At 38.3% G+C, this 9,778-nt stretch overlaps 1 long non-coding RNA gene across 2 annotated transcripts; it reads right to left on the reverse strand.

The window, feature by feature from the left end:
• Positions 1 to 7,531: 7,531 nt before the first annotated feature.
• On the reverse strand, positions 7,532 to 9,445 carry LOC115574457 (uncharacterized). Of its 2 annotated transcripts, none has more exons than XR_003982493.1 (5): positions 9,372 to 9,445; positions 8,923 to 8,995; positions 8,505 to 8,653; positions 8,068 to 8,134; positions 7,532 to 7,959 (listed from the first exon to the last, which is right to left on the reverse strand). It is a non-coding gene; the product is annotated as an uncharacterized LOC115574457 (long non-coding RNA). The 2 variants fall into 2 exon arrangements; XR_003982492.1 differs by having other exon boundaries at positions 8,068 to 8,198.
• Positions 9,446 to 9,778: the final 333 nt, after the last annotated feature.

A 9,778-nucleotide genomic window follows, 5' to 3' on the forward strand; every position in this document is an offset into this window, starting at 1 on the left:
GTAAAAGTTATTGCACCCAAAAGTAACTTAAATTGGAGTTGTATAACTTTGATCATAAACAACTGTGAATTTACCCAAACAGAGGCCTGTGTGTGAACCCTCTAAAATGGTCACTCATTTCAATTTGAATAAGGTAATACATATGTAATGCATCCTCTATAGATGTTTTTGAGTCTAAAAGTGGCATTATATTAAAGCCAACAAAACTAAATTCACAATTTTCAGCAATTCAGAAGATGGCGGAAGAGAATACTGACATTTGATATTGCTTGCCTCATTGAAATTACAGCACAAATGTTTTATTCTCAGACAAATGCTTAGTGTCATTTTATGGGGGTGTCAGAGTTAGAACATTAGGCAGATTTTTTCTTTTCTTTTTTTTTTTTGTTGTAGATTTTATATACAACAATCAAAGAACCAAAATAATACCCAAACATATATCCTCAAAACATAATAGACACGGACAACAAAAATAAGAAACAAATGAAACAAACCAAAAAAAATGACCCACTCACAATAAACAAAAAACTACCACAATAAAACAACAACATAAATTGTTACATTTGGATCACACAATTTTTTGCTATGCCTTATATTGACCCAGAACACTTATAAAGGCAAATTCTATATGAGATTGCCAGATTTTTAAAAAGTCTGAGGATCTGCCTTTACTCCTATAATATATACTGTCCAGTGTGAAAGCTTGAAAGTTCATTCCACCAGTGCACTTTTACTAGGGGTTCGGATTCTCTTCATTTTAAAGTTATACATTTCCTGGCTGCCAACATAGCAAGATCTATATACCTGCTTTAATGTTTATTCCACTTGTCAGACATACTAGTTCCCAAAACACATAAACGAGGTGACAATGGAATGGATACATATAAACATTGAGATATCAACTGGATAACAGAATTACAAAAAAGGAGAGTGAGTCACATGATCAAAACATGTGGAAAAAATGCTCCTTTTTGTTTCTTACAAAGCCAGCAGAGAAATGACATCTCACTGTTCATTTTACGTAGTTTCTCTCGAGTGTAATAAATCCTATGTATCATCTTAAATAAAGCTAGTTTATGCCTTAAATTGTAAGAGCAACTTGCCTACGAACGTAAGACCAATCCTCTTTCTGAATTTCCACATGAAGATCTTGTTCCCACTTTTGTCTTACATTATCAGTATTTACTACAGAACAATCAATGAAGACATGATATAATTTAGAAATAACTTTCTGCTTGTCCTGCTTCTTATTGTTTAATATAGCATCAATTTCTGATGGTGTGGGTTCTTGAAGAGAACCATTTTCAATATTTAATGCATGTTTTATTTGAAAAAATCTAAATAAATCGGAAAGAGGTAATCCATATCTATGTTGCAGCTGAGCAAATGAAAGAAATGTCCCATTATCAAACAGATGACAAAATTCTGGGATACCTTTATCTTACCAAAATTCAAAAGTGTCATCCATACAGCATGTAATATTTGGGTTCTTCCAAATTGGAGAAAAAGGAGAAAAGAGAAATCTTATAGCCAGTTTATGATACAATTTCCAAATGCTGAGGCTGTTTAAAATAACAGGATTCTTGGTAATTTTATCCACTGCTTTGAACTCAATGTATGGTAAATGTTCCAAACTGTATGGATACATATCAAAGGATTCTATTGTTTTCAGTGAACATGAAATATTTATAAACCATTGTTTAAACTGGGTAAGCTGAGGTGACAGAAAATAATAATACAAGTTGGGAAGCTTCAGGCCACCAGACTCATATGGCAAATGTAACACTGACATACGAAATTGTGGGGTTTTATTGTTCCATATAAAGGAAGATACTAAATTCTGTACTTTTTAAAAAAAGGATTGTGGGGGAGTAGTCGGAAGATTCTGTAATAAATATAAAAACTTAAGCAACACAGACATTTTAACTCTTAACTCTACCAATCACAGGAATTGGACATGACAGATTCTCTTTAATTCATCTGATATTTTATTAACTAATGGAAGATAATTCAAATTAAAGGTGTCTTCTTGGCATTATCTCTGTTTTATCCCAATAAACCTTGTAGCCTGATAACTTCCCAAATTTTTCAAATAGATATAACATAAATGGTATAGAATTTAAGGGGTCATGGAGATATAACAAAATATCATCAGCATACTGAGATATGAGAAGTTCCTCCCTCCCAATTGTAATACCTTTAATATGATCATGAGATCTGAACATTGCAGCCAATGGCTTAAGAGCAATGGCAAACAATGCAGGGGACATTGAACAACCTTGTCTGGTGCCCCTTGAGACCAGAAATGGTTTAGAATAGTTGGTGTTAAGGCCGTTTCACACCGGTGCGATACGAAAATGCGGCACGGATTTGCGGAATATCCGTGTAGCAATGTTCCGCATGTAAAGCATGCACATTGAGTCCGGTGCGAAATGTTCGCATTCTTGTGCTCTAATTTCGCACCAAACGTAAAAAAGTCGTGGTTCATTATCTGACAGGAGTGCTCAAGCTCTTCAGCACCTACAGAGTCGGCTAATAACAATAGTAATTGGCTGGGTCCTTGATCAAGCATTTGTGTGTTGTTGTTTTTTTTAATAACTCAAAATAATGACTGTATTTCAAGCTAGAAAACGTGCATCTCTCTCCTCCCTCCATTGTTGTGTGTGTTTGTGTCGCTGCGTGGTGTTACACGTGAGTTATCCTAATGCTGAAAACGTGACTTGTCGCACACGTGACATCACTCCCCGAGACGCAAGAAGAAAGCGAAAATATATATTTTTTACTAAGGAAACTGACAAAAATGATAGTAACGCACAGGGACTTGAATAAGTAACTTTAATCTGATTACTGGTTTGGAAATATTAACGCGTTAGATTATTCGTTTCTGCAAAAAGTGGTAAGATTAGAGTAACGCGTTACCGGCATCACTGATTGTGTAACTTAAGTGCAACATGGAGCTTGAAGATGTAAAGAAAAAAATAAAAACAGGAGAATTAACTTTGAGCAAGTTTGGAGGTAAGTCGGAGGTGTGGAACCATTTTAAACAAATCATGGGCAGTGATAATAACGTGTCGGCTTTGTCGAGTGCATCAAGTGTGGCACTTGTTGCATTAATCATTAAGATAATTCTAAACATATTTCTGTGGTTCAAACAAAATGGAATTGTAGTTGAGAACGTCATTTATAACAGCCCACGTATTAAAAAATAAATCGGGCTTGGGCTCATAATTACAGTTAATGGGCCGGGCCGGGCTCGGACACAACGTGCACAGGCTCGGGTCGGGCTTGATTTTTTGGGCCCGATCTAAGCTCTAGCTGGGACACCAGAATGATTCAACTTTTGCTCATTTTATCAGATAAATCGTTTGCGTTGTATGATGTCACTTCCCGTCTACAAAGCAAGCGATTTCATTGGTCAAGCGTGTAGTTTCGCAGACGGAATTCCGCAGACGACAAAGTGGTTCCGGATTTTTTTTTGCCGCACGAAAGTTCTGCCCCGGTGTGCAAGCTCCCATTATAACCCATGAAGTCATTATTTATAAATTTCCGTGCGAAAAATCCGCACAGAAATTCGCACTTGGTGTGAAACGGCTTTTAGGCTTTACAACAGCCATAGGAGAACTATAAAGAGTTCATGTCCAGTGCCGAAACTTAGGACCAAAATTAAACCTTCTAAGGACAGACATAAGATACTTCCATTCAACTCTGTCAAATGCTTCTTCAGCATCGACAGAGAGAATGACATTTTGAGAATTTAATTCATTTGTATGGCAACGAATATCAAAATACCTGCGTAAAATGTCAGTAGAGGTTCGACCATGAACAAACCCAGTTTGTCATCTAGTTGAATAATACTAGGTAAAACCCTTTCAAGCCGTAGTGCTAGAACCTTGGCAATGATTTTGTAATCTACATTATTAACTGAAATTGGCCTATAAGAGGCACAATGAGGATCTTTATCTTTCTTTAAGAGAAGGGTTATAGATGCCAAACATAAAGACTGAGGGAGACAGCCTCTCCTAAAACAGGCATTGATCATAGCAAGAAAAGAGGCAATAAATCATTTGAAAATTGACTATAGAACTCAATTGGCAGGCCATCTAAACCTGGTGATTTGCTTTTTTGAAGTACTGCCATAGTAGACAGGAGTTCTTCTGAAGATATATCTTTATCTAAACCTTGTCTATCAACTTGTGTTAAAACAGGTAGCAAAATATTATCCAAAAAAGGATTTACACTCATCCGGTTCAGACTGTGATGTAGAGGTATACAGTTCAGTATAATATGATTTGAAGACACCATTAATTTGAAGATGGTCCACTGTAATGGACCCATCTCATTTTTTTTTATTTTAACAATTGTTCTATCTTCTGATTCCTTTTTTATCTATCTAGCTAGTAATTTGCCTGCCATTTCCCTTTGTTCTAAATAAGATAACTTTGATTTCTTCAATGCCATTTCGCTAGCGTATGTATTGATGGAGTAATATTTCAATTTAAGATAATCTATCTGCATTAGCAAATTAGGGTCCTTGGTTAAATAGTGTTTCCTCTCCAAATTAACTATATCTTGTTCAATGCATTTCAACTCATTTGTTGTTTTCTTATTTAAAGATGAGGAAAAGGCAATTACACATCCTCTAACTCATAAGCCTTCAGTGTGTCCTATATTATTAATGGGAATGTTGCACTGTTTTGGTGCACCTCAGAAATAGTTTCTAAATGAGCCTTAATATAAGTTGTGAAATCCTCTTTGGAGGATCTCCAGGTTTTGGGATTTGACATAGTTTTACAAATTCTATTTCGAAACTCAATGCAGAATGATCTGAAAGAATCCTTGCATGGTAAAAGCAGTTTGTAACTTTTGAGATAAAATTAACTGGAATAAAGAAAAAAATCTATTCTCGAAACTGTACTTATTTTTCACATAAATATGCTTGTAACCAATTGCTTTAATATATTATTGTACTTATAATCACTTATCTATCATGCAAATATGCTAATTAGATTATTACATGGCCAAAACATGTATCAGTCACCAGTGTTCCTGGTCTAGGAGGAATACAAAGGAGTAATGCTCATTTTAAGGACCTGACGGCCGCCATTTTGAAAATGGGGCCTTTCTTGGAGTCAAACTTTGGTAAACTTTTAGTATGTTTTTAAGTACATCTGATACTACTGTAAACCACTGAGAAACCTTTTGTTAGAATTTTTTCAGGGTCAAACCATATTTGCAGCTGACTATAGATAATCTGCCGTTTTTACATCCTCCAGAATGCAGTCTCGAAGGACCGATAGCACGCAGTCCAAAAGTTTGTTTTGAACTGTCTTTGAGGTGCATTTTAAGACGGTGGCAGTCTTCAGGTGTTCCTCTAACACACAGTGCAGGGACGCCACAAAATCGACTAATCCCCGAAAAATGCTACAAAAAAAATGCCGGGGTTGTCGAAGGATGCTGTCTTAATTGGCCTCACAATGCCAGCTCAAAAGCTCCACAGAATTTTACACAATCAATGATCTTCGATAAAATATGTCTGTCCATGTCTCCACCTCTTCATTGTGTTTTCTCACCGCAATCCTGTGTCCTTCGTCCAGCTGCGAAGCTATGCTAGTCCTGCCTAGCATGGCTAGCTTGACAGCATTGTTCATGTGTACCATCGAGCATTCATGTTTTTTGATCCACTCTGACAGAATTTTTAGGTCTCTGACTCCTGTTATAGTCCATGTAGTATCTGTCCCCAGCATTTTTAAAAGTAAACATGGGAAGCAGAATACTGCAGTTGCAAAAGTACATCCAGTTAACATTAACCAAGCCGTCCTGTTGCACCAACTCAGAGAGAGGCTCCTCTGGTGCACTTTACCTTTCTCATGTGTCTGCTGTGTTAAATTCGATATTTTCATCGCCCCAAGCTTATCAAATTTGACGACGCTAATTGGCGGAATTATCCGTTGCTATGTGTTTATTTGTCTCAGCAACAGTCTACCATTGGCTGAGCTGCTGCAGTGCTGGGGCGACTTTTCTATCGCCCCAGGAGAGGAGGAAATGACCGTGGACGCAAATTACGTATATATTTGAATCTTTCTTGATAATTAAATACACATTTATTTGTAAAATGAGCGGTAATTATTTATTTTAAACGATTATTTTGGAAAAAATAAAAAATAAATATTTTTTAAAAAATCACTTTCCATCAGGGAGGGCGGCGCCCTAGCGCCCCCTATTGGCCAGCCGCCACTGGATGTAACACTATGGCTCGCCGAGATGCTGTCGTTCAACCAAACCAGTTTGACCCAGAAGGAGAGGCTCCTGAAGAAGTACAGACTCTGTGGCTGCAGCAGGACGTTTCAGAATGGTTAGTGTGTCTGAATAATGTTGGTTTGTAATATGTGTTGTTACAGTTACTACCATGTAGCTAATGGCTAACAGTAAGCGAAAGCTGTGTTTGTCTCCAACACAGTCTCTAAACTCTTGGACACTGTTTGCATCTTCTCTGTCTCCAGTCTGCACATGTTTCCAGACTTTTTACTGTGACAACCAAGTAATATTCGTAATATTATTAACATTAAACTCACTTCAAATGCCATTGCATAGTGGACCGAAGCTAACTAGTTTGCCAATTTCCAGCTGACTTCACCATACTCGTAGACAACTCTAAATACTATCAAAACGTGGCGATGCTTACCTGTGGCTCTGGTGCAGTTGCTGGGTCCCGTATGGGTGGGACTGATCCTCTTACGAAGGTCAGTGTCGAGGCAAAGCCAGCTTTGTACTGACCCTCGTTACTGAAGCAGTCCGATGTGAAGTGGTTAGCATGCACATACCAGCTAACAGGAAGCGTAGTCGGCACTTTGTGTTTAAAAATAAAACGCAAGCACTGTCTCTTCTGTTGTTCTGTAGCTGGGACAGAATATAGGCACTGATGTTGATTTTTACAACCAACAACAGAGCAATTTGTGTGTCTAGCTCTGAGCGACGACATTGCAAAACACTGCTAGCTTACTGCTGGATATCTCCTATCATTGGGCAGAGGAGGCCGGCCTATGAACATCTCTCCTTTCGTTACATTATGACAGGAGCTGAATCTGAACAGCGTGTAGGAGCGCCATTTTACCAGTGGGTGGGCTGCAGAGACCATTCAGAACTTGTTTGCTTTCCTTACTCTGGGGGTTGGTTGGCTCAGGGAAGAAAAGTTTATGTAGACATCAGGGAAAACATGTTTTTCATGATATGGGACCTTTAAACAAAACATCCAGGTGGTATACACTCAAAATGATAATTAACCTGTGTAGTTAAGAGTTGTTGAAGCAGATTAACTTATTTTGAAGGGAGGAGGTACGATGCCAGATGTGTTAGATTTGGGGGGCTTGGGGGCGATTCAAAACCCAAACTAGAAAAACAGTCAAAAGAAAAAGGCAGCTGGCTGTCAATCTGTTCAGCTACCACCATCCCACCCAGTTCAGTGGACAGGTGTCCTCCAAGAAATATTAAACATGATAATAAATCAGCTGACAAACCCACCTGTTATAGCATATCTGGACCAGAAGAAGCCCTTAGAGGAGGGCCTAGGTGCAGTTTTATACCGGCGGCAAGACAGAGTACTTAGAGTCAGCCTACAGGTCCAGAACATAGACAGTGGACAAGAAACTATAAGCTACATTCTGGCAAGTTGGAATTCCTGGCACTTAAATGTGCCATAACAGAGCACTTTCCTGAGTACCTGTTTCATGCATCTCATAGGTATATAGTGATAATAATTCGCTAACATGCATATGTCACCAAATCAGAGAAACTCAATGCCACGGGGCATCGCTGGGTGGCAGAACTGGCAGATTGCAGTTTCACTCTCAAATACAGACCTGGATCAGCAAATCAAGATGCAAATTTCCTATCTTAGAGACTAAAGCCGAGGAAATCATGCAAGAGTGCCATCAGGAAGTTGTTGATTCCATTGGGAGAGCCCTGGAGAGTGAAAAAAAAGGGAGAGGTTCATTGGATCTGTGCTGTCACTTGTAATAGAGAAACACTGCCAGAAGGGGGCAGTATCTCTTAAACAATTAAGTCACTTACAGTGGAGGACATCAGAGCTGCACAAAATGCAGATCCAGCCATAAGCACAGTCTTGTCCATCTAATACCTACATGAGGGGATGGAACATTTAGGTGCAGACTGAATGGTAGCTCTCACCTGAAAATGCTGGCCTAAAATGAGTTAGGAAATGCAGCACTAGCACAGTTGTGTTGCTGCATAAAGAGAAAAAAAACATAGCAACCAGGACAGGTAGTGCAAATAGTAATAAGAGAAGAACACTAGCACGCTGAAAGCATAATTCATTCAGTGTACATGGTCATTTCCTTGTCCATTTGTGAAGATTTGGGGCCCACCAATACTTCTATGGACTAATCACCCTCCTATAATAGTGGACTATGGACATTAAGTCTTGTATTATTGCCATGAGATGTATGAAGAAGGAACAGAGACACTGAAAAGAGATAACACAAACTAACCCTGTAATCCATCTGTATGTTTGGATCATGCTGGTTGGTCAGGCACTCAAACTACAATCAAGCAACATTTCTTGGCCTCTACTTCCTCTTTTTCTCATCAGTTGTCTTGGGAAGAGCCTGGACTCAGAGCAGATGATGGGCTTAATTACCTTTGGGGAAATACACAAGAAATCACACCTGCACTGCCAACATTTACACATGTGATTTGTTGTAATAGAATCTGTTGGATAGTTTCAGTTTTCAGTGAGGACAGATTATGTGAGTAGAGATTGAATACATTTTCCCACCAAGTACGACTTCTGCTCTACATTTTTTAAATCGCTTCCTCTCACACCACCTCCTCCTCCCATCTGTTTCTAATCAACAGTCACTGCCAAGACCGACATACTCCGACATCCCTGAAGAATCAACAACTTACACACTGAGAGAAACTGTGAAGCACTTTGTAACCCAGATTGGAGGAGTAACAGCATCCTACAGGAGAGATGCAGCTAGAAAACACACATGGCAGTTGTAGATGTGAAGAGGATTTGGGGGAAATTAAAGAGGAAGCTACGCAAGAGTTTACCACTTTGGGTGGTTACATGAATAGTTGTGAATCATAAAATATTTCATCCCACAGGAAAAGGACTTACCCCAAACACTTTTGACCACTGATACTAATAAAGTCTTTAAGTGTGTTATTTGTAAGCTAGGTCTACGGCCAGAATTTAAGTTTAAAACATTTGAAAAATGAGCTAATATTATCAACAGAATATAAAGAAACAACATTGTTGATGTTATGTGCTGTGTTGCAGAGATGTTCTTTTAAATAGTAATGCTAGCCAGCTAGCCCTGACCAATCCTGTCTCATAATACCACATGTACCTCCAGAGGCGATAGTCTGACAGCCCTATTCATCAACTAGTCATTATCTAAGAAAGACAGAGAAAGAGTTCTAGTTCTATTTTCTAATACAGAAAGTTCAACCACTCCACTGTGGCATGTCCCACTATGTAGGATCGCATTTTATAAACAAAATTCAAAAATAAATAGCGATTTCTTTACTTTAAACAAAAGAAAAACAAAATAACCAATTGTCATCAAAGAGATACGGAACACAGATGTTAGCTGGCAGGTTGCCATGACAATCGATGAAAAAATAGCCTTGCACTGCATATTGTAGGCACCTTATGTCTATATTTGGCATGATAAATCAAAATACATTAAACACTGTTACAATGAACAACAGCATTTTATGATACAATACATCCTTGTTTTAGTGATACAATAAG

The sequence above is a fragment of the Sparus aurata genome, chromosome 22 (genome assembly GCF_900880675.1).
Source record: "Sparus aurata chromosome 22, fSpaAur1.1, whole genome shotgun sequence".
Taxonomy (NCBI): Eukaryota; Metazoa; Chordata; class Actinopteri; order Spariformes; family Sparidae; genus Sparus; species Sparus aurata.